The sequence below is a fragment of the Canis lupus genome, chromosome 33 (genome assembly GCF_011100685.1).
Source record: "Canis lupus familiaris isolate Mischka breed German Shepherd chromosome 33, alternate assembly UU_Cfam_GSD_1.0, whole genome shotgun sequence".
Classification (NCBI taxonomy): domain Eukaryota; kingdom Metazoa; phylum Chordata; class Mammalia; order Carnivora; family Canidae; genus Canis; species Canis lupus.
The window spans coordinates 6,476,631-6,503,570 of NC_049254.1; the positions used below are offsets into that span (position 1 = coordinate 6,476,631).

The 26,940-nt window shown below is 35.9% G+C and overlaps 1 long non-coding RNA gene across 7 annotated transcripts in view; it reads right to left on the bottom strand.

Moving 5' to 3' along the window:
• LOC106558158 overlaps nt 1-26,940 on the bottom strand; it is a 287,505-nt gene that overhangs the window by 160,675 nt on the left and 99,890 nt on the right. Inside the window, exons 5-6 of one of the 7 annotated variants that reach the window (XR_005383197.1) lie at nt 3,230-3,319; nt 237-396 (exon numbers count right to left, since the gene is read on the bottom strand). The exons of the other annotated variants lie outside the window; for them this stretch is intronic. This is a non-coding gene — a long non-coding RNA (uncharacterized LOC106558158). The remainder of the gene's footprint in view (nt 1-236; nt 397-3,229; nt 3,320-26,940) is intronic. 7 annotated transcript variants of the gene reach the window in all.

Here is a 26,940-nt window from a genome sequence, read left to right on the forward strand (position 1 = left end):
TTGCCAAAGTAGCAATATTTATCTCATTACAATATTATAGTACAATACTGCCTATATTCACTACATGTGCATTAATTCTCTACGGCCTATTGACTACTCATTCAAATATCCTTAAATACCATGATTTTATCTCCCTACCCCTCATCTGATGGTAAATACCATTTTACTATGAGTTTGGCCTTTTTAGATTCCACATATAACTGATATCATACAGTACTTTTCTTTCTCTGACTTACCTCACTTTGCATAATGTGCTCAAGGTTGCAAAAAGCAGGATATCCTCTTCTGTCATGGCTGAATAATATTCCACTGTGTATAAACACCACATCTTTTTTATCCACTCATCCATTGATGGACATTAAAGCTGTTTCCATATTTTGACTATTGCGAATAATGCTGCAACAAACATGGGAATACGGATATCTCTTCAAAATATTGTTTTCCTTTCCTTTGGGTACATACTCAAGAGCGGAATTGCTAGATTGTATAGTAGGTCTATTTTTAATTTTTTGAGGAATCTCCATATTGTCCTAGACAGTGGTTGAACAAACAATAACATTTACGGCTCTCGTCACAATCTTTGCCAACCCCTGTTGTTTTGTCTCCTTAAAAACAGCCAGTCTATTGAGTGTGAGGTAAAATCTCATTTCTATTTTGATTTGCAATTCCCTGATGATTAGCGATGTGGAGCATCTTTTAATGGGATGTTTTGATATCCTTTTTGGAAAAAATGCCTACTTGGTTTTTCTGCCTGGTTTTTAGTCAGATTGGGAGTTCTTTATTGTTGTTTTTAATTTTGTGAGTTTTTTATATATTTTGAATATTAACCTCTTAGCTAATATATGGCTTACAAAAATTTTTCCCATTATTTAGGCTGTCTTTTCATTTTGTTTATTTTCCTGTGCAGAAGCATTTGAGTTTGATGTAATCTTACATGTTAATTTTTGCTTTTGTTTGTGCTTTTGGTACCATGTCCAAAAACAAAATCATTGCCAAGTCCGTTGTTGAGGAGCTTATTCTAAGAATTTTATGGTATCAAGCTTCATGTTTAAGTTTCTGATCCATTTCAAGTTAATTTTTATGAATGGTATGAGGTAAAGGTCTAATTTCATTGTTCTGCCTGTGTTTCCTTCAGTTTTCCCAGCACCATTTGTTGGAGAGACTATCATTTCCTCATTGGATATTCTTGGCTCTCTTGTCAAATATTAGAAGACTATTTAAGCTGAAATTTAATGCTGGGTTCTCTATTCCAGTTTCATTGGTCTACGCATCTATTTTTGTGCCAATACCATTTCTATTTATTATTACGGTTTTGTAGTATAGTTTAAAATCAGGAAATATAAGACCTCCAGTTTTGTTCTTTTTTTCTCAGGATTGCTTTGACTATTCAGGGTCTTTTGTGATTGTACACAAATTTTAATATTGTATTTTCTACTTCTGCCAAGATGACTTTGGGATTTTGCTGGACATGGGGTTGAATTTTTGGATGACTTTGGGTAGTATAGACACTTTAACATATTAATTCCTCCATGATCATGAATGCCTTTCCATTTTTGTGTGTCTTTTAAATATTTTTCAGTAAAGTCCTATTTTTTTATTCCACAGATATTTCACTTCTGTTAAATTTATCCAAGTATTTTACTTTTTTTAATTTTAAAATGTACTTATTTTGTATTTATATTCTTTTTATTTAGCTTTTATTTAAATTCCAGTTAGTTAACATACAGTGTCAGATTAGTTTCAGATGTACAATTTAGTGATCAACACTTACATACAATACCTGGTGCTCATCACAACAAGTACATTCTTTAATACCTAACACCTATTTAACCCATAACCCCATCCACCTTCCCTCTATTAACCATTAGTTTGTTCTCTATAGTTAAGAATCTATTTCTTGATTTGCCTCTCTTCCCCCTATAATCACGTTTTCTCCCTTAAATTCCATATACGGATGAAATCCTATAGCATTTGTCTTTCTCTTATTTATTTCAATTAACATAATACTCTCTAGCTCCACCCACATCATTCCAAATGGTAAGATGTCATTCTTCTTTAAGGCTGAGTAATATTCCATTGTGTATATACCAATTCTCTTTATCTGTTCAAAAGTCAATGGACATTTGGGATCTTTCCATAATTTGGCTATTATAGATAGTCCTGCACTATATTACACACACACACACACACACACACACACACGAATAAGGTGAAGCAAATAACCCAATAGAAATTGGTCAAAATATCAATGGGAAATTCATAAAACAGGGAATTCTAATGAATATTTGGAAAAAATGTTAATTTCAGGTATAATCAAAGAGATGCAAACAAAACCAAAAGTTTTTTCACAATAGCATTAGCAACATTTAAATCTGACAATACTGTTTTGGGGAAAATATTGGGTATATAACTTATTCATATATCACTACTGACAGAGTAAATTTTTACTATCATTTTGGAGAAGACAGCTCTTCATAAAATTATAAGGATATGTACTCCACAATCCAGATATATTCTGGTATATTCTCTGGAGAAGCTAAAAACATCGTCATAAGGAAACAAGTGCAAGACTATTAATTGTAGCGTGCTGTATTAAAAAAAAAAAACGTGTAAGTTAAAGAGAAAGAAATTGTATTAATATCTTGGAATAGAATAATAAATCTAAAAGTAACTATCAGTAAGCATGATTATCAGAAACATAAAATTAAGTGTGAAAAGACAAGAAGTTATTAGGGTATACACTTAAAAATAAAAAAAATCATATTTTATTTTATATATATATATATATATATATATATATATATATATATATATGAACTGGATGGGCATACACCAAATCTATGTTAGTGGCTGTTGTTAGAATCGGGGAAGAGAAATCAGCCCAGGGTCATATTTTAAGCAAACACTAGCTTTATCTATAATACCTACTTTGAGAAATTGGAAGAGAAATATGATAACATAGAGGAGTCAAGTTATAAATTATTTCTTTTTACTTTTTCTGTATGCTTAAACTTTAACCCAATTATTGATAATGTATTAATAAGAGATTTCCAAAATGTATTTATTTAAATTATATACTTGAAAAATACATATTCACATGTATATGTTTATATATATACATGTGCATACACATGCTATATGAATGTATATTTTAAAAATTATGTATGTATATGTATACATACACACAAAATAAAAACAAACATCCTTCCTGATCAGAAACAGAACTTACCTATCTGCAAAGCACTGGGAAGAGTTTGAGCCAAAGGCCTATTGAATACAATATAATTGGAAGCAGGCATTCAGAATGAGGTATTTGGCCCTGTAGGAAACAGGAATAAAATATGTTCCACACAAAATTATAGGGGACCTGAGTCAGGTTTACTACTTAATGCCAAGGACTAGGGAGGGGCTGCACTGTTTGTAAGAACAGGCTGAAAATAATGTTGTTCAATAGCAGCCTAAGGCTATATCTTAAATAGAATTGAATCTAAGGATTGCTGTAGTTAGACACAACAACTGCAAATTATATTGCAATCTTAACCACCAAAAATTAATACCAAAATGCCTTTATAAGACCTAGTTCTGAAAGAGGGTTCAGAAAGACAGGTAGAAAAAATTGCAGATTATTAGAAAATAAAATACTCTTATTTAAAAAGGGCCTGCAAAACAAAATTGCAAAACATCTGAAGCTTATTAGTGAAAAAGAAAGATAAGCAAAAAAAATCAATATGTATTCATTCTGGATAAAACAGTATTACAAACAGTGCATGACTTTGGAAAAGGATGAATCAGATATTTTTTTAAAAATGAAAAAAAAATCTTTTAATCTCAATAAATGGGGTGAATTTTATATGGAACACAATCAAAGAGAGAATTAGTAAAATTGTAGATTGTATTGAAGAATTTATCCAGAATTCACAACAGAAAGATAAGGAGACTTTAAAAATATTAAAAATTGTGAGGCGCCTCTGTGGCTCAGTTGGTTAAGCATCCAACTTTGATTTTATCTCAAGTCTTGAGCTCAGGGTTATGAGTTCAGGCCCTGTTTTGGGCTCCATACTTAAAAAAAAATTAAAAGTTGCTAAAATATATGAAGAATAATTTTAGATGCTTGAACACATGTAGATTGAAAACAGGTTTCAGTTATACCTTTAATTGTGAAGGCAAAATACAGACAACTTCAGAAATACAAAAATTAAAAGCCTTTATTCCTACCCCTCTTCTAATCATTACTGAATTTGGATATCACATTAGGATATGATTAAGCAATAAGAAAAAAAATAAGCACTAAGAAAAGTAAACACATAAGGAAAGCAAAAGTTAAACTACATATTGAACACAATAATAAAATATATTGATATATTTAATAAACTAATAACTATAAAGTAATGCATTTTTGGTTAAAATAAGTGAAAACACCATGGAGAAAAATAGATCTGGAGGGGTCAGGGTATAGTAGATGGCTAAAGGACAAATAGATCTTGTCATATTAAGGAAAAAGATATAAATGCTAACTATAGATATATTAGAAAACTTTCTAGCTACATATGAAAGTGTATTTCTTTTTTAAGATTTTATTGTTTATTCCTTAGAGACACAGAGGGAAAGGCAGAGACATAGGCAGAAGGATAAGCAGGCTTCCTATGGGGAGCCTGATATATATGAAAGTTTAAAATGTAAGGCTATATCCATTAAATATTAAAAATATATTACTTGAAAATAAAAATAACAGGATAAGTAAAAAGTTTCTTAAATGTTATCAATCCATTATATGTGACAAAAAGACTTCACGAAGAAGAAAAAAGGGAAAACAGAGAAACAAAAGTAATAAGCCTTAAATATAATTGAAAACAAAAGATGGAAGAAATTAGTCCAAAATATCAGTAATAATAAATGTAAATGGAATAATCTCATCTCAGGAAACACAGAGATGACCACACATATACATATGCATATATATGTATATACCTATATGCTGCTAAAAGGGAGTAAAGTCACACAGAAAATACACATAGGAAAAAAAGTCATTCCAGTTATTTACTGACCAAGATAAAGCTGGTATAATAACTTAATGTTAAATAAAATTAAAGGCACAAACATTACTGAAAATTAAGGAAAATACTATATGACTAAAAAATCAATCTAACAAGAAGATATAATAATCATAAATATTAACCTAAATATATAGCTTAAAATTTCATTAAGCAGTGTCAAAATTAAAGGTGAATTTTGCAAATCTAAAATCATGAGGTTTTTTTTTAAGATTTTACTTATTTATGAAAGACACAGAAAGAGAGGCACAGACACAGGCAGAGGGAGAAACAGGCTCCATGCAGAGAGCCCCATGTAGGACCCCATCCCAGGTCTCTAGGATCACACCCTAGGCTGAATGCAGGGCTAAACTGCTGAGCCACCCGGGCTACCCATATCATGAGTTATTTTAAACAACTTTGTCAAAAATTGATATACTAAGCACATACAAAAGTAGTAAAGCTACAGATTTTTAAAAAATTTTTATTTATTTATTCATGAGAGACACAGAAAGAGAAAGGCAGAGACACTGGCAGAGGGAGAAGCAGGCTCCCTGCAGGGAGCCCGATGTGGGACTTGATTCCGGGTCTCCAGGATCACCATTTGAGCCAAAGGCAGACGCTCAACCACTAAACCACCCAGATGTCCCAAGTTATAGAATTTTTGAGTGACAAAATATATTTGATCTAACTGATCACCTAAAAATTCTGCATCCAATCAATAGAGAATATATATGTAGTCTTTTCAATATTATTTTCCCAAACCGAGTAAGTCAACACACTAAGTAACAAAAGATGCTTTAACAATTATCAAAGATCCAATATTATGTAGACTACATTCTCTAAACCCAATTAAAAGAAATTAGTAATTAACAATGAAACAAACTAGAACAAAACAATAGTTTTTAAACCTTTGTGTTTGTGTCCTAAGAACTGCAGTCCCAAGTAATTTATTGGCTCAAAGGGAAATCACATTGGAAGTGACAAACTATTATGACTGGGACAATAAAAGCACCTCATAAAATTTCAGGATGTTGCTGAAGCAGTACATATAAACCTCAAGCCTTGAAATATATCTATTATAAAACAAGAGTGTTTGAAAATAATGGTTTAATTAATCAAATTAAGAGTTCAGAAGAAAAAAGGAGTACTTAAAGCATAAAGAAAGAAATAACATAAGAATGGAGGATAATGAAGTGGAAAACAAAGACACAAGAGAGAAAATTTATAAAACCAAGAATGTGTTACTCAAAAAGATATAGAAATAAAAATTATTAACAACAGTAAGGGGTCACTGAAACAGAGAAGACATTAATACTATTGCCAGAGAATAATATAAACTTTATAGAACTATATTTTTAAAATTTAATGATTGATAAGTTTATTCTTGAAGAAAAAATAAAGCTATCCCAAGAACATACAATTGAAAATACTTCTACGACTAAAGAAATTTAGCTATTAATCATTAATCAAAAATCTTTCCTATAACTTACAGAATGAGAGAAAAAATTATAAATCATATATCTGATAATAGTTTAATATCCATATTCTATAAAGATATCTTACAACTCAGCAAAAAGACAAGCTAAACAACTTTAAATGAACAAAGGACTTGAATAGATATTTCTCAAAGATCTATTAATGGCCAGAAAGCACATAAAAAGGTATGCAGCATCATCCGGCATTAAGGAAATGAAAATCAAAACCACAATGAGATATCACTTCACACCCAGTAGGATGGCTTTAATCAAGAAAATGGAAAATAACAAGTATTGGCAAGGACATGGAGAAATTGGAACCCTCATAGATTGCTGGTGGGAATGTATAATGGTGCAGCTGCTGTGGAAAACAGTTTGGCTGTTCCTCAAAAATTTAAATATATAATTACCACATGATCCAATAATTCCCCTTCTGGGTATACTTCATTTCAAGAGAAATAGAAATATGTCTACACAGAAACTTGTAAACAAAATTTTATAGTGGCATTTTCATAAGCATCAAAAGGAAGAAATAACCCAAATGTCTATCAATAGATAAATGGCTAAAAAAATGTGGTATATACAAACAATGGAATATTATTCAGCCATAAAAAGGGAAGAAGTACATGCTACAAGTTGGATCAACCTCAAAAATACTATGCTAAGTGGAAGAAGTCAGACACAAAGATCACATATTATACAATGGAATATTCCTCAGCCATTAGAAATGACAAATACCCACCATTTGCTTCGACGTGGATGGACCTGGAGGGTATTATGCTGAGTGAAATAAGTCAATCGGAGAAGGACAAACATTTTATGGTCTCATTCATTTGGGGAATATAAATAATAGTGAAAGGGAATAGAGGGGAACGGAGAAGAAATGGGTAGGAAATATCAGTAAGAGAGACAGAACATGGAAGACTCCTAACTCTAGGAAACGAACTAGGGGTGGTGGAAGGGGAGGAGGGTGGGGGGTGGGGGTGACTGGGTGGCGGGCACTGAGGGGGGCACTTGACAGGATGAGCGCTGGGTGTTATTCTGTATGTTGGCAAATTGAACACCAATAAAAAATAAATTTATTACTAAAAAAAAACAAAGATCACACATTACATAATTCCCTTTAGATGACATATCCAGAATAGGCAAATTAATCAAGAAAGAAGGTACACTAAAGAGCTTATCAGGGGATGTGGGGAGAGAGTAACGGAGAGTGATTACTTAATGAACATGAGATGTTGTTATGAGGTGATGAAAAAGTTTTGAAACTAAAAAGAGCTAGTAGTTGTATAAATGTGTGAATACTAAACACTACCGACTTGTGCCCTAAATACCACTGAATACTACTTTAAAATGCTTAATTTATATTACATGAATTTCATCTCAAAAAAAGTCTTCCCCAAAGTAACACCAGGACAAGATAAACTTACAAGAAAGATTTAGGAAAATTCGATGGAGCAAGTAAAGCCTATATATATATATACACACTGGCTCTTTGAATGAAAGAAAATTGCCATTTTATTTTGTGAGGCTGGGAAAAGCTAAATAACAAACCTCAGGACAGCACAAGCAAAGAAAGTATTAGAACAATCTCATTTTTAGTAAATAGTAATAGAGAGAACATTATTACATTCAATATACCAGCTAATGAAAAATCTAAATCATGACTACAAAAAACGCCTTCAAAAGACTCATCAGTCAAGCTGACACAACTCAGTAAAGAATCAATGATCATCTGCTCTAAAATTTCCTTGGGGGTCAGGGTGGCAGGAATTAGGTACACTCTTGGGTGTTTCCTATGTCACATGTTCGGTGGAATTTGGCAAAAACGGTTCTCTAGAGACCATGAGGTGCAAAGAGGATGTTAGGCTTTGCCTACACAAAGGTTTGAAATAAAATTTATTTATATTTCAGAAAAAAAAAGAATCAATGATCATGAAGATAAATCAGTAAAAAATTATCTACGGAGCACCTGGGTGGCTCAGTTGGATGGGCGTTTGCCTTTGGCTCAGGTTATGGTCCCAGGATCCTGGGGCTGAGCCCTCCACCCGGCTCCCTGCTCAGTGGGGAACGTGCTTCTCCCTCTCCCACTGCCTGCCCATCCCCCTGCTTGTGCTCTTTCTCTGTCAAATGATTAAATAAGATCTTTTTAAAAAAATTATCTAAACTCAAGCACAAAGACTATAAAGAGGGAATTTAAAAAGAAAGAAGGACAGAACATCCCAGACCTGTGATACAAACCAAAAGGTCTGAATAAATGTAACTGAAATGTCAGAAACAGAAGACAGAAAAGAAAAAGAAATACTTTAAGAGATTTGCTGAAATTTTTCCAAAATTGCTGACAACCACCAAACTACATATTAAAGAAGTTTAAAAACACCACAGATGATTTTTTAAAAGAAGTGACATGGCATCATATTGGCAAGAAATCCTGGAGGGAGTCAGGGAAGACACATTACATATGGAATTACAACAAAATTACATCAGACTTCTCATTTAAAAACTAGGAAAGCCAGAAACAATTGAGTGACGTTTTTAAAATGCAAAAGAGAAAAACTGTCTACAAGGAATTTTATATGCAGCGTAAGCATCATCAAAATCATAAACTTCTCCTTAAAGGACCAGATAAGAGAATGAAACAGCTAGTTATAGATTTGGGACAAAATATTTGTAAATCACATATCAAATAAAGGATTTAGATCTAAATTACAAAAAAAAAAACCTCTCAAAATGAAATATTAAGAACATAATCCAATAAAAATGGGCAAAATAGATACAACCAGGAAAGATAAATTTATGGCAAATAAGTACATGAAACAATGTTCATAGTCTTATGAGTACTTCAAACCCCAATGAGATACCAACATACATTTTTCTTAAAATGGCTAATTTCCAAAAAATCTGACCATGTTAGGTGCTAACAGGGATTTAAGGTACCTGGGAATCTCACACTTTGTTGGTAGAAATGCAAAATAGTTCAGAATGAAAAATAGTTTGGGAGTTTATTATAAAGTTAAATGTACAATTATCACATGACCCAGTAACATGGTGTGTACCCCAAACCCCACACACAAATCATTTTATTCACGATCACCACCAACAAACCCCTCAACTGGGGAATGGACAAACCAACTGTGATCTATCCCTACGGTGGAATACAACAGAGTACCCAAAACGATCAAACTACTAACACTACAGGTATGATTGTAGTAGAGTTCTCCAAGTCCTGAGAAACACATACACCAACCCAGTTAAGATATAGAAGAATCCAAAAAATAAAAAAAAAAAATTAAAAAGATAGAGAATAGTCCTGTCATCCTCCCAATCCCTTCTCCGTTTTGCAGTAAACTCCCTCATGCTCAACCCGGGCAATCATTTATTTATCTGTTCTCTGTCCCTGTAGCTTCACCTCGGCAAGGATGCCATGTAATGGAATTGAGCAGCATAGAGCATTTTAAGCATAATTTATTTCACTTAGCCAAGCGTATTTGAGATCATCCACCTTTTAGCAGCATTACATAGACTTCCTCACTTTTCATATTTTTGTGAAACGCTGTTGTGTCCATTTCCGTGATACACATCCCCATTTTTCCGTTTAGCTCTTCGGTACTTCTTTTCAGTGCCCTTTGCGAGACCCTCTTTCTCTAATCAAACTTTATAGTTTGACTTTCTCTAGACATCAGTCCTGGGCCCTAGACATCCCATCAGTTCTAGATCTATGCTCACTTGCTAGGGTGGCAATGATCTTTCTTAGGATTTCCAGTGTTACCTGTATACTAACAAGTCATAATTTTTTATCTTCATATTATCAATCTGGATGTCCCCATTCGAGGGACTGAGGTCTTATTCTTTCCTCACCAGTGCACTGACTGGCAGAGCAGATTCATCTTGACTGGGGGTTTAACATTCTCTTCTTTGGGGTCAGCCAATTAAGCCCTCAGCTAGGTTCTGGTTTCTCCACCCTCTCCCCATAAGAGTTAGAAACCTCTAACTTGTATACTTCTATATCTCCAAGGAAGCCCTCTGAAATGCTCTAAGTTTTTGTTGTCTGTATTCAGAGCATCAGTTGAACTCAGCAATAAGCCACTCAATTCATGTTTTTTTAATTTTCATTTCCCACATGTTTCTCAAATGCCTAATATATGAGGCCAACAGATGCCCTTACACAGCTACACGACCCCAGTGCACCACCAGTATGCTTTCAACAACTAGATGGTTGTATTGGGACTCTCTGTGCTCTACCTTCAGCCAGTGGAGGGATCACTCAATCTTTAACCACTTTTGGTGCCAACTTTACAGGTGGTTATTTTCTGGGAAGTGGATTACAAGGCAGTGTTTGGCATACAGGTCATGTACCATAGTGCCCCTTGGAATCAGTAATTGTAGAAAGCAAGTATGAAAAATGGAAGTGACTAGCTACAGCATTGGCCAAGCCCATGAAGAGTTGTGGAAGGTTGTCCACCATTGGAGCAAGATGGCCAGACTGTTGTCAGTCATTGGATATGCACACCTTCACGTCCCCAGAAGCAGCAGGGCATTGTATGAGGAGTCTTTCTGAAACAATCCCTAAATGCGCCAATAGCTAAAGACTGTCTTCTGAGAGTGCTCTCTCAAGGGGGAAACAAGTTCTTCATTGAGGGGGAGCTGGGTAGTTAATCTCAGTGTCCACTACAATGTTTCAAACCACGTTCTTGAAATTCAACCAACATCCTTCTCTCCCAAATGTAATCCCACTCCAGTTTTCCCCATTTTAGGAAGTTATCCAACAGTTCCAAAATTAGAAATCTAGGAGTCCTTCCTAATATCTTCTTTACCACTAGCCACTCATAATATATATTAGCATTAAGTACAGACATTTTTATTTCCAAATTATATGTTGAATTCCCCCTAGTATATTGTCTCTAGAGCCACTGCCACCTCCCCAGTCTAAGCCATAGTCATCTCTCACCTAGACAATTCCTATAACCTCCTTTCTAGTCTTCCAGTTCCCTCTCTTGCCTTTTTCAATCTATTCTCCACATAAAAGTCAGGATAAATTTGTAAAGTATAACTTGGATCATCTCAACCCCTCAAACCTTTAAGGGTTTCCTACTGAATTTAGAATTGAATACAAACTTCTTCACATCTTCCACCAGGATTTGAGTGAGTGGTACTTTCTCCAATCTCATCATGACTCCCTCTCTCCACTAGGCACCACCTTTGCCTAAATGGAATTCCTTCAGTTTTCGGCTACTGCTGGGGAGTTCCCTGCTATAAATAAAACATTCTCCATTGTCTTCAAATCTCTGTGTTTTTGCCTGACGAGTTTTTGTCATACTTCAGGTCATCAATTTTAACGTTCCCGTCTCATAGAGCTCTTCCTTGATAGGAAGTGACTACATATTTGTGGCTATTTAACATTTCTTTCATATTCTTTTGTATCAATAGAAATTCTCATAATGAAAGTGATTCCCACATTATCAATCCTGCCCCTCCAAGGCAGGTATCAGAACTCAACTTCCCAGCAGTTATGGCAGCTGGAAGGCAGGTCTGTGATCCAGAATCTGCTAGTCACTTATACAGAGTTAGTCTTCCACTGGGAAAAAAAGAAAAACAACAACAGTAGTGTGTCACTACAACTCACTCATCAGAAAGCAGGTGACAGAAGTGACAAGCTCTGCAAGGCAGCAATTGTGAACATTCTGACAGCCCACCCTGAGCATCATTGTGAGGGTGAGGTTTGTTAAAACTGTAGTTTGGGAGCTAAATGACGTTGGCTCAGCTTCTTTTGCTAGAGTAGTAGCCTCCTGCAGTGTGGTTGGATATTGTTTGTGGCTCCCTAACTTTCCCAAAGACTCTGTGAGCTATCTTTCAGATGTTGATAAATTCCTTTTCTACTAGAACCAACCACAATGTATTCCACTGTTTGTAACTAAAGCCTAACATTTATAATCTTCTACCTGGAGCACATCTGCTCTATTCTCTATCTTAAAACTTTTTGTTTCCATCATTGCATTAGCACAATTTCTAATTGTGTGTGTATCATCTATTTCTCTGCTGGATGATAGACTCCTTGGGGGCAGAGTCTGTATTTTTCATTCAGCAATATATATAGTCTCCTTGTTGATTCATTCAACAAACTTTATGGAACCCTTTCTATTTGACAGACACTGATACAGGCACTAAAGAATATAAAAATCAATAAGATGCTTCCTCTTCTCAAAGTGCTTACATCTGATTCAGAGAGAAAGACATAGAAATGGGTCATTAAAAACCAATATAGTCAGTACACGGATAAAAATTGTCAAAGGTTCTCATAAATTTATTTTTAAAAAGATTTTATTTATTTATTCAGGAGAGATACCGAGAGAGAGGCAGAAACACAGGCAGGGGGAGAAGCAGGCTCCATGCAGGGAGTCCAACATGGGACTTGATCCCGAGACTCCAGGATCACACCCTGGGCTGAAGGCAGCACTAAACCACTGAGCCACCAGGGCTGCCCGGTTCTTATAAATTTACCAAGGAAGAGTATCTAATCTGTGGAAGAAGACAGGAAAGGAGACTAAGAAAAAGAGAAACAGGAAAAGGAAGGAGTCATGGAAGTTTCAGGAAGAACTCTTGAAAGATGCAATGCCAAAGCTTGCAAGTGTGAGCAAGAGTTTGACAGGTGAAAGGAGAAAGATGGGATGATGGTGTAGAAAAAGAAGACTCCAGGTAAGGGTGAGAGAACACAGAGTGAAGAGCTACCTGGTAGAGAGGGGGGTGCCTTTCATAGAAGGTAGGCAGGAGAAAAGACACAAGGTGGGGAAGAGGCTGGAAAGGCAGAGATTACATCATGAATGAACTCATGTTCTATTGGAGATTCCTAAAATTACGACTGGATATGGAAAGATCTTGGAAAAGAATGTAAAAAAAAATGTACTAGGAGATTAGTTTGAATGATTTTATTTCATTTTTTAATACTTCTGTAGGTATTGGAACATTCCATATATCATTATTTCATTAGTTAACTGAAGTTTGTAAAAAACCCTTTTTCAACCATCTTCAACCCACACTGACCAATGCTTCTGTTGTATATTTTTTTAGCATTGCTAAAAATCATTTATATGATATTAATTATAAAGTGTACATGTTTGTTGTATTTAATTTGTTTCTCTGTACAGACCGCACTTTAAAAGTAGGCAACTGTGTGTTTCTCTTCAGATTGTTTTGATTTTAAACACCTTTAAAGTAAGCAGCAGCATTTAGTAAATGCTTATGGAAAGAATACGCAAGATTATACTGAGGAAATTGAATGCGAAATGAACTCCTTCACTTTCTATGATTGGTGATGTGTAATATGCACACAAGAAGTTCAAAATATCTCATTGTAATCTGGGTTATTCTGTGGCCTATGCCTGCAAAGTATTCTTAAAAAAATAAATCATATAGTTGGGTAAAATGATGCACATCAATTCATATCCAGCTGTTGCAAATGATAAAACGGAACTCAAAGGCTGATATTATTACATCCAATCAAGATTAAGAATCCCACCAGGATTCATATAAATTTTTCCTCCAGGACCTGGACAAACCACTTCTCTAAGTAACCTTATCTTTTCATTCTTAATGAAATATCCTTAAGGCCTGGGCTGTAGGGTCCCTACTCTGTGTTCCAGGAAAGTGGAGGTTTGTCACAAGATCCTTAGCAGTGGTATGCAAATACGGAGAGAAAAGGGAACAGTAAAGTGAAAAGGACCCTTGGCTGTTTAAGAAAAAAAACAAAAACAAAAACAAAAACAAACTTACCTTTCCCTATTCATTCATTTTTTTTTTTAAGATTTTATGTATTTATTCATGAGAGACAGAGAGCGAGAGAGAGGCAGAGACACAGGCAGAGGGAGAAGCAGGCTCCATGCAGGGAGCCCATCGCAGGACTCGATCCCGGGTCTCCAGGATCACGCCCTGGGCTGAAGGCAGCGCTAAACCGCTGAGCCACCCGGGCTGCCCTCCCTATTCACTCTTTATATAAACTCTGAAACTGAAATGCTGAAATAAGGACTAGGGAGCAGACTTTCACATCTGTGGGCTGAATTTTCAGTGAACGCATCCCTGTGTTTCCCAGAGCCACGTGGGCCTCTTCTGCTTTCAATGGGTTAATTACCAAGGAAGCATTTTTCCTCTGTGGTCTAGACATAGAAATATCCAGATATTGTTTCCCTTGAAAGGCAGCCATCCTGCCGAATGTACTTGATCACCAAGTCCCATGTTTTTCTAAGGCCAGATGGGGCTAAACATAATTTCTGAAGATTTTTCTCTCTCCTTTTTTTCACCGATTAACAGCTTGTTTGTTTTCGATTGAGGACTCTGCCAGCAAAGACAGGGAAGAAAAAAAATCCTTAATTTTTAAGGTGGAGAAACTCAAGAATGATGGATTTGCAGTTAGCCAAGAGGAAACAATCCTTGGACCTAACAAATAAGCACGGGGGGGAAAAGTGTACTCAATATTACATAATCTCAGTACCATGAGCAAATAAAGGGGATTTTAAGAATAATATCATTTCCTTAATGGAAACCTACAGGTAGGTGTGTATCGTACATACAGACAGGTAAGAGTAAGAGAAAGAGTGAAATCTTAAGCTTTGGGAAAAAAAAAATCTTACTCTTGACAATGCTATCCATTTGACCTTGGATAAGTCACTTCAATTATTTGGGCCTTTGCTTTTATACATACAGACTAAAAGATTGAGAGGATTTTATATGTAAGATCTTTCCATCTCTAGACTATTTCGACCTCCTGTGATTAATTCCCAGCCAACAGCAGCCTACCTGGGGAAAATTCTGTTTCTCCTCCATTGTCTTCTTATTCTATTTGGAGACTCTCTGCGTGTTCTGTGGGAGTTACATAATACGTGGGAAGTGAAGACAGCTGAACCTCCTCTGAAACCATGATAAATAGCTGCAGTGTCCTGAGTGCACCTTCCCTGTTGGAGGGCAAGCAACTCCACGCAGACGTGGGAAGGATTAAGCGGTACTTTAGCTGAGAGCAGACTGGCACAGGGGCCAGGCACATGTAGGCCACATGAGGTTACTCCGAGACATCTCCTCTCTGCGAGGACCTGGACCTCCCCTCTCCCCTTACAGTTTCAGATTCCTGAGTCCTAGAGAGGCTCGCAGCCACAATGAGTGGCGCTGCCAGGAACAGTGGTAAGTAAAAGGAACGTAACCCCGACTATAACAGGACTCACTCCAACTCTTAATAACTCGGGCAACTCATTTGGCCACCAGCGCTACTTTCTCCCAACTTTGCTAAAATAGCCAAGTCTGTGATTGCTGATGCCCAGTAGTGACATAGCCATTCTAGGCCAGGGACTGTGAAAAAAATATGCTTAAGAAAATGAGTCAATATGATTAATGTCCTTAAAAACTTTTTTTTTTTTAAGTATCAAAACAACATTAAAGTGGCTGGAGAGACTGATCACTCTGGTCACTCAGTGACTAAAGGGACACACCACCCAAGTCTGCAGCTAACACAAAGCCAAACTTTGCTCAGATCCCGGTGAGCCATGTGGGAATAACAAAGGCTGAATTGGCAAATGACAGAAACATCATCGCCTCTCACAGGTCAAACCCTCACTAGAGAGGTACGCCGCCCCCTCCACCGAGTTACCCAGACTGGGCCTCCCATTTCTTTCTGAAATGTATGTTCCAGCAGTATTGGACACACTCTGGAACAACTACACGTTTCTGAAAGATGAGTTCTGAGGTGAAGACTTGTCAGTAGTATGGTAACGTGGATAAAAGAAAAATATTTTATTTGGTGGTACAATTTCCTGACCCTTAAAAAGGCACTACAAAACTTGGTATGATTGCAGACTAAAGTTAATGATCAAGGTTTTGTGTCTAAATCATTGTCACAGAAGGAAACCAATCCTTTTTTTTTTTTTTTTCTTGCTGCCTGTTAGATGCCACATTAAAGCATATCAGAATAACAATTTCAGCCTCAGGGACAGATTTTTAATGTAAGACTCCTCACACTAGATTGCTTTCTTCAAACGTCTGAGGGTATGTTTTCCAGCCCTATCACTCCATCCAAAAAAAAAAAAGTTTCAAATTAAAAATAATTCGATCCTACTGAATAAACCCATTGGGTAAACATCACTGAAGTGGTTGGAGAGATTGATCACTTTTGGTCCCTCTGTGACTAAAGGGACATATTACCCAAGTCTCAGCTGACATGAGGCCAAACTCTACTCAAACACTGGTGAGACACATGTGAATAATAAAGGCAAAATTGGCAATTTACTGGGATCTCACATAGGCCAAACACCTCACCAGGAGGTGAACAGTGTCCTTCCCGGAGTTACCCAGACTGGGCCTCTTATTTCTTTCTGAAACATGTGTTTCAACTGTATCGGACACACTCTAAAAGCAACTACACATTCCTGAAGTCCTGAGGTGAATACTTATCAGCATTAGGGTGCTAGACAGCATTCTGTTCTGTGATGCTATTACAATTCACTGATCACTCTACTCTTGGCAGGCTCTTTCCATGTTTTACTATTACGAGTAGTGTTACTAAAATTACCTGGTTCATAGCTTTTGATAAAGCTTTGTGTATATTTCAGTTGGTTAAATATATATATATATATATATATATATATATATATATAGAGAGAGAGAGAGAGAGAGAGAGAGAGAGAGAGAGAGAAAGAGACACACACACACACACACACACACACACACACACACGATATGGCCTAGAATAGGTCACAAGCTGTTTTCCACTGTGCTTCTGTAAATGTGTACTCCCGCCACCAGTGTCTCACAGCAAACAATTTCTGCTGCTTCACATCCTCACTAGCACTCCGTATTCTCCATCCCTCTGTTTTAGCCATTCTAGTAGATGCACAGCATGGTCATATGGTGGTTTCTAGTTTGCACTTCCCTGACAACAAATAAGGTTGATAGATTTTATAAGGTTATTGGCTATTTGAGTATCTTCTATTGTAAATGGTCTGGTCTGGTCAAGCCTTTTTCATTTTTCTATTGTTCATTTTTCTATTGGTCTATTTGCCTTTTTCTTATTGATTTCTAAGAGTTCTTTTTATGTTCTCGACACAAATATTCTGAGGTTCTTACAGAGGCTCTTGATTTGGATATGAACTGAATGATCATTTTTGTTTTAAAAGTTTTTGTTTCTGCAAGCAAAACAAAAGCAAAATAAACAATTGGGACTACATCAAAATAAAAGCTTTTGCACAACAAAAGAAATAATCAACAAAACAAAAAGGCAACCTACTGAATGGGGGAAGATATTTGCAAGTGATACATATGACAAAGACTATCCAGAATATATAAAGAACTCATACAACTTATGCAACTTAATCTTATTAAAATTGGCAGAAGACCTAAATCAGCATTTTTCCAAAGAGGATATACAGATATACAGCCAACAAAAACAAGGATAGATGCTCAACATCACTTATCATCAGGGAAACGCAAACCAAAACCACCATCCAAAGTCATCTCACACCAGTCAGAATGATTAGTATCAAAAAGACAAGAAATGACAGGTGTCAGCAAGGATGTGGAGATAAGGGAAGCCTCACGCCCTGTTGGTGAGAATGTAAATGGTGTGGTCACATACAATATGGAGGTTCTTCAAAAAATTAAAAATAGAAATATCATTATTTCTGGGTCATTATTAAATGATCCAGTAATTCTACTTCTGGGTATTTAATCAAAGAAAATGGGGCGCCTGGGTGGCTCAGTTGGCTAAGCATTTGACTTTGGCTCAGGTCATGATCTCAGGGTCCTGAGATCATTGGGCTCCCCATTCAGTGGGGAGTCTGCTTGCCCCCCCTCCCTTTCTCTCTGCTCCTCCCCCCTGCTCAGGCTCTGACTCTCTGGCTCTCTCTCAAATAAATGAATAAAATTTTAGAAAACGTTTGTTGATGTGATGAATTACTTTGAGTGATTTTCTAATGTTAAACTATCCCTGCATATCTAAAATGAACTCTTCCTGGCTATGATATAGCATTTCTCTTATGTATTGCTAGGCTGACTTTATGCACATTTCTTTTGCATAAATGTTAATGGAAACCACTTGGTTTAGACTTTTCATTATATCTTTCATAATTTTATAATCCATGTTATAGCCTCTTAAAAAGAGTTAGAAATTATTCTCCTTTTTTCTGTTCCCTGGAATATTGCTGTTATGTCTTTTTTAATGTTTGGAAGAATTCACCAAACTATCTTGGCCTAAGAATTTGATTATGAGAACATCTTAATTAAGAATCCATTTTTTAAAATATATATCTGATTACATTTTCTGCTTCTCATGTCAAATTTAAAGGTAAATTTTATTTATTTTTTAAAGGTTATTTGTTTATTTGACAGAAAGAGAGAAAGAGAGAGAGAGAGAGAGGGAGAGAGAGAGAGAGAGAACAAAAGCAGGAGGAATAATAGAGGGAGAAGGAGAAGCAGGCTCTCCACTGAGCAGGGAGCCTGACACGTGGCTTGATCCCAGGACTCTGGGATCATGACCCCAGCAGAAGGCAGATGCTCAACTGACTGAGCCACCCAGGTTCCCGTTTTTGTTTATCTGTTGTTGTTGTTGTTGTTTTAGACAGAGAAATAGAGCATGAGTGAGAGGGACAGAGCAGAGTGAGAGAGAGAATCTTAAGTAGGCTCCACCCCCAGCACAGAGCATCTCATGATGCTGAGATCATGACCTGAGCAGAACTCAAGTCATATGCTTAACTGAGGTACCCAGGTGCCCCCAAAGATTTGTGAAACTTTGTGTGTGTGTGTGTGTGTGTGTGTGTGTGTGTGTGTAACTCTTTAAGACTTTTTTAAAAGTAATCTCCACACCCAATCTGGAGCTTGAACCCACAACCCTGAGATCAAGAGTCACATGCTCCACCAACTGAGCCAGCCAGGCTCCCCCTTTTCTTATGGCAAATTTATTAAGTTGTTAGGTTTTTGAATTATTAATCCATCTCATCCAAATCATTGAATTTATTGAGAAACTCTTCATAATATCTAATTTGATGTATTATGATCTGTACATTTTTATTTTTGAAAATTTGTGAAATTTTTTTCTTGATCATTCTTGTGAGAAGTTTATTAATTTTATAAATTTTATCAAGCACCAAAACTTAACTTGTTGATTTTTCTTTTATATTCTTATTTTTTATTTCTGCTCTTTATGGCTTCTTTCCTTATATATTCTTTACTTCTGATTTGCTCTTAAGTTGTAAGTAAAGTGATTTTCAGTCTTCTTTTCCAATATACAGAAATATTCTCTGACCATAGTGGAATTAAAATAGAAATTAGGGATCATTTTGAACTGAATTATGATGGAAAGATCTCAAAAATTATTTGCTACAACTCTTTTTAAGCACTATATTAACTACAGCAATATAACTTTTGACATGTACTTACATTATAACTCATTTGATATATATATATATACACATACATATGTGTGTATGTACATATATGTGTGTGTATAAAACATTACAACTAATTTCTTTATATATATATAGTCAGTAGCCCCCCTCTTTTTTTGGTCCACATATTTAATCCTCTGGAGTTCATGATTTCCTCTTGTATTTTTATGTTCCATTGAGAATAACATTTTAAACACGTTATTTCATTGTCTTCTAGCTTTCATCATTTCTGATGAGAACTTAGATTTAAGTCTTGGTGAATTGTTTTTAAAGGTAACCGATTTTAAGGTTTTTTTTCTTTGTATTTATTTTTCAGAAGACTTTGTGATATACTTGGGCATGCTTTCCTTTGTTTATCTTCAACTGGGATTCCCAGATTTTCCTGAATCTTTTAGTTGATATCTTTCAACAGCTCTGGAAAATTTAAATAATGATTTCCCCCCATTTTCTCTCATTTTCCTTCTGTGACTCCTATTATATATATTTTAGACCTTTCCATGATCCTACACATCTCCCTTCACTTTTTCTAATTTTTTCTATATGCTTTATATTATATATTTTTATTGTCTTGTCTTTCATTTCACTTTTCCTATATACTGCTATCTCCAATCTACTCTTAAATCCACTCATTGAGTTCTTCAAGATATTTTATTTTTCAGGACACCTGGGTGGCTCAGTTGGTTGAGTGCCTTTGGCTCAGATCATGATCTCAGAGTCCTGAGATCATGCCCTGCATCAGGCTCTCTGCTCAGCAGGGGGTCTGCTTCTTCCTATCTCTCTCTTTGTGTTCTCTCTCTTCCTCTCAGATAAACAAATAAATCTTTTAAAAAAGATATTTTTTTTCTGTTCTAGATTATCCATTTTTTAAACAGTATGGTTCCCTGAACAAATTCTCCATACTTTTATCTATTTTTTCAACTTTTCTAATATATTTAATATATTAATCATAGTTATTTCAAAGAATACACTGATAACTCTGATATCTGAATCATCTATTGGTCTGCTACTAGTTTCCATCTTTTTCCTCTTGATCATCAATTGTATTTTCATGTATTTTTGTATGTAAAGTAATTTTTTATTATGTGTCAAACACTGAGTATAAAAGAAATGAAGAGGGTCTCTATGACTGTATTTCACCAGAAAGTTTCCCCCCATGCACACATTTTTTCTCTGTTATGCAGCTAAGGTAAGAGACTGATAATTCTATCTAATAAGACACTGATCTAGGTCAAAGCTGGATTTCAAAGTCTCAGTGTACATGTGCACCGATGGCCTCAGGAATGACCATCTCAAGCTTACGGAGAGAGAAACAAATTGGTCTCTTTCTCCCCAATCCTAAAATACTGTAGGGCTTCAGCTCATTTATATGTTTCTAGCCCAGATCTTCAGTTCCCTGCCCTGGGCACCCTGATCATTCAGTAAACATGATTGAAAGACTAATGGAGTACATACGGCAGGATCCTTCCCCATTAGATGTCACTCTGTCTTTTTGAGGCTTTTGGACTTTCTTTCTCATCTCCAGGCAGGGCTGCTACAGATCTCAGATTGAGCCAATGTCACATGGAGTGAACTAGCCACACATTTGAAGAAGCCCCTAAAGTTTCCAATTTGTCTCTCCATCCTTCTGACACTGCTAACACACAACACTTTGATGGCTTTTTTTCTTCCCTATAAGTGTCTTAATGCCTAAATCAAGTCCAATCTGCAGGTCATTCCCTGAGTCAGTTAAATCCCCACAAAGGGAAAAATTCCCAGGACCCAGCAAATGTTCATAGGAGAAATAAATTTAGCTCACCTCAGAAATTCTCTCATCATTTTAGAGTTTTTTATCTTCTCTCCCTATGCGTAGGTAAGAGGAGATGAGTTGGGAGTGAGTGAACTGACTAGCCAAGTATTTCTTCAAATCTATTATGTAAACCAGAATCCAAGCCCTTACAATTTCACATGCTGAGAATTAGTCATTTTCTACATAAGCTATGGCCAGTAGAAACTCAAGTTTAACAAAAATAGGGTAAGAGGAAAAAAAAAATAGGGTAAGAGGGAAGTAAACAAAGAGTTTACAAAGATAAGAAGAAATTAGATTGATCTTTTCCTCATCACTCTACAGCATTACCTGGCTCCTGCCTATATTCAAGTAAAACTTCAGTCTCAAGGATTCCCTCTCTACTCACTAAATCTAGCAACCATTTTTCAAGTTTTGCTTTTTTATTTACCCTCCTACAGAATCTAATATAATGTCCCAGAGACATCAGAATACAAGGACAGTCAGATTATTTTACTTAGAAGACACTACCTATCTTAATAGTCTTACCCATTCTTAATGAAAAGAGAATATGAATTATAGTCATATAATCAAAATTGTATACTCTCAAAAATATCCTTTTATAACTTATAATAAATTTAAATACACCATAAGCATATTCTAGCCTATAAAAAGTCTGCCTAGTGTTACAGTTACAGAAAAGAGAGCATGTATTTCTAAATTCTCTTTTAAAGCATCCAGCTACGATGAACAAAATGTTTCCAGCTTGCTAATGGATTCTGGATCCTGTTCATTAGTTTATGCTTGCTTTTTCCCAAAGGTATTTATTATCATAACATGTGACAAATTGAACTTACTCTGAAAAGTTAAAAGACAATAGTACCTTTGGTTTTTGATATCAAAAATTAGCTTGCTCAGCACTTAGGGTTGTTGGCAATACTGAGATGACATTTAAAAAGGAAAAGAAACTGCATGCCAGCTCCATTCATTTTGAAAGCTTTCAGCACTGGGTCACACAATGGAAAAACATCAAGGACATTCCCTATGTCTGTGTGTTTGTGACAATTACATGAAAGTCAAACACAACTCAAGAAATGAATTGTGCTCAAATGCTTTACAGTTAGAATACCGACTATGTGGACTAGGTTCCCTCACAGGGACCAGTAGTTTTATGAAATGACTTGAAGATCAGAACAGGGGATTTGCTACTCTATGCAGGTCATCCTGATCACAGAAATGAACCAAAGTGGTGAGTTAATTTTAGATACCAATACATAGAATAATATAGTAATTCACAAATTCATAAACTTGAGAGTAAATGTTATTTTTCCTCTATTTGTGGGTGATATTGAGGTCCTATAAATAAAAATGTTAGCCTTCTTTTAATCAGCTTATTTAAAGTCCACCTCGGATACACCAAAAACTCCTTGGCCATGGCCTACAAAGTCCACCACGGTCAGTCTCCTGCCTACCTTTATAATCTTTACCTCTCCACAAACATCCTGATTCTCAAGAACTTTAGTCACTTGATTTCTAAGATGAATAATGCTAATTCTCATCACTGTGCTTTAGCACAAGCTGTTTCTTCTACCTACCAGTTCTGTCCCCACCTTACTTTCTTACATGGTGAACCCACTTCAAATGTCACCTTCTATATGAATCCTTTCCTGATCTCCTTAAAGTGAGACACTTTCTTTTCCTTGCTCTTGTAGCATACTCTTCATGCATGTATTACAGCCGCCACCTCATTACCCTCTCTAGCTTTTGCATCCTTCTAGGGTAGGAAAAATATTATAACCACAATGACATTTCCAGCCAGGACTTTATATGAAACTATATAAGCTATAGTTAATAAATGTAGAAGGAAAAAAGAGGAGAGCAAAAGGGGAAAAAAGGAAAGGAAGACTTTAAATATAACTCCCAAAAATGTTTCCAGAACCTAAATTTGCAATTAGTCATCCCATAATACTATTTTGAAAAAGCAAAGACCCTCTACGTATTCAAAATGTAGCAATAAAATAAGGAAAGGACTTTGCACATAATGTATATGCTTATAATATAATATCTGATGCAAAGATATAGCAACTCACATTTTGGTCTATTTTTTACTTTGCCTTCCTCCAGTGAAGTTCGTTTTATGTTAATTTCCTGTTCAGGTTTTGTTTTCTGGTCTGTTTATTACTCACCTGGTTTCTTAGTCTTTTTCTCTGTTCTGTGATGGTAACTGATAAGAACTTTGAGTGTTGTGGTGTGAAATAATTCTGTAAAGCAGTATCTTTATTACATTTTATAGATTTAAAACTGGAGTTGCTGACATATAAAAATGGCATCAGTCAGTGCCATGCCAAATACCAATTCTAGTTTGAGACAAAATTGGGGACTCATTAAAGTCTGGACTCCGCTCAGACATGCCCAGGGCTCAGAATAACAGTATTCTTCCTTTCTATGATAGTTACAAAGTGCTTATGAGTCACAAAGTACTTAACATGTAAGATCTATTTGGTTATTTATCTTTCAGGCGGAGAAACTAAGGTTTCTAAAGGGTAAACAATGGACACATTACTTAGCCAGTACATTCCAAAGTTAGAGCTTAAAACTGGTCTTCTGACTTCAAATACTGTCTCCTTTTTTTTACTAAACTAGAATTATTTTCTTGTACATACTTATTCCCTGGCCCCTTTTCAGCATGCCCCCACAACCCCACCTCTAGTGCTGGCTAATCATACACTCCTTTAAACTCCACTACTACATCTAAGGTCCTTTTCATGCCTATGAAGGACCAACTTTCCAGAAGTACAGGTTGAAGTCTAGATAGATCTATGAGACCCAAGTACCTGATGGAAATGTTCCTAATTAAAACATGCTTCATCATTTACTGGGTTTAGGTGGATCAGCATGGATAAAAGTTCAGCGTGGTTGACATTTATGTTGTCTACCAAATATTTTTAGTTCTTCTGGGAATTTCATAGGGCTATACTCCTGCTCTTAGTTAGGGGTGGCCATTAAATATCTATGGCCAATGGAATGTGAGCAGAAGTGTTGTGTGTTGGTACTAAAAAGCATTAAGAATCAGTGCATGTTCTGCTCTATTCTTTTTTGCTTCCTTCTCCCACCATTTTTCTTTTTAATTTGACAATCTGGCAGTGTGAACATGTCATCTCCGCTATCCTGTTTCCTGATGGAAGACAATGAACAGATTTCCCACCACCATCACCCCGAAACCAAACTACAGTAGACATGTATTGTGAGCAAATGTTTTAAACTTCTAAACTTTTATAGTTTGTTGTTACCAAGCATAACTCAGACTACCTTAACTAGTAGGCTTACTTTATGTTATTCCAACCCAGTACTAATACTCAATGGAATAGGTCAACAGAGTCTTTTTGAATCTATGAAATTTTAGTACAGGCTGCTCTTAATTAAGAATTTTCCTCAAGACTACTATTTAAACATTCAAAGGCTCATTGGCAGCTTATTGCTAATAAGCTTTTCAACAAATATTTCAGTCTATGACACAAAAAAATAAACCAGTAGAAGAAACAATTTCATGGATAGTCATCTGTGTAAGGAGATCTAAGAGGAGGGATATGAATGGCTGCAGTTATGAGAACCTTCTCATTTTCCTCTCCTCCCTCAGTCTCAAATGCCTCTAAAGGTCACAGTTTTAAGACTAATCCTTCCTTTAGAGACTTCAGAGAAGTATTAATCGCTGGCAAACTCTCTAAGAATAAATAGAGGTTAAGACGTACTCTATTATTGCACCTTGATTCTCATCCAGCTTCAGGGGTTGGGTGCTTCATTTCACAGATTTCAGAGTCCCTTTGGGCTTTCTTCATCTCAACTGTCAGCCCCAGGCAAAAAATCCCTGCAGTGAATGATCTGAGAATTCATTAATGGACTAAGCAATTTGCATCTCTACATCACAACCACTCAGATCTAGCCACCTCGGGCCGGGCCAAATCTTGTCCACACATGTGCTGGCCAGGTTTCCTATCAAAGCCACAAAGGCTGTTTGAGCAGAGCTAAGAGTAGATTTGGCCAAAATCTGTGTTTTAACTTAATACTTGTATTATAATTTTCATCTGGAATTTACCCTTATAGAGTAAGAACTGATTTTCCAAAGACAAAACTTTGAATAAACAAGGACTGGACACATAGATGTATATTTACATCTCTAAGTTCAACATAAATGATAACAACATAAATGATATCCAAACCCTACCACAGTGACTGTGCTAATCACCACAATTAATATTGGGTTATCACAGATAATAGAAAATGTAATTAATTATTCAGAATGGTCCCTGTCCTCTGATTTGCAGTTAGATTCTTCCCCCCCCCAGGTCAGAAACGTGAAGCTAGAATTCTGTACTATTTTTAAAAAGGCAATTTAGTTAGTAGGAGGGAACAAAAATCTTTATATATTATTATAGGAGTAAATTCAAATAAAATAAATGTGACAAAATTTTCCCTTCTTTTGGATTAAAGTGAATGTAAAACTGAAGATGATTTCAGTAGGATCTGTCTATATTTTTAATTAATTGAACGAAGACCAATATTTCTAAACAGGCAATGGCTTAGATATGTTAGCATACCACAGTACACTTCCCCTATTCATAGACCTCTTGTATAGTAAACACAAGCAAGCAAGCAAGCTAGATCACAACTTCTGAGAAGGTGTGTTTTAGTAATATATTTTAAAAGCTCCACTTTTAGATTTGGACTTTTTAAAAATGTTATCTTTTAACCAGCCTACAAATTTTAATCATTATATTTTACATATTTTTTTAAATGACAGGTTTTTAAATAAATGTCATGAAAAATCACATTAAACTATGATTATATCCAACTAAAGAAACCAAAATGATGTCCCTATCAAGACTGTGATACACATGCTGGAAGCCTCAGGGATAGAGCATATGTGAGGAAAACACAGAATAAAGAAACAATGGTAAGCAAACCCATAGGAATAACTTAAACTATCTTTCAGGCATATTATCCCTTTCTAAGTCACTTGAGATATACGATTTTCATACTCCAGGAGAGGGAAAAAAAAGACCAAACCACATTCATCATCCCTGCCAGGAAATAGCTCTTCAGATTCTCTTTGCTTGTGGCTACATCAGTTGTGCAACAGCTGGGTGTGTGGGTGGCGCACATCAGGTCTGCTAGTTTCCAAAGAGGAACCTGGGCCTCCTGAAGTGCTACAGTGCCTCCTGGCTCTGTGGGGGGTCCGTGGCTCCTGCCTATGCCTT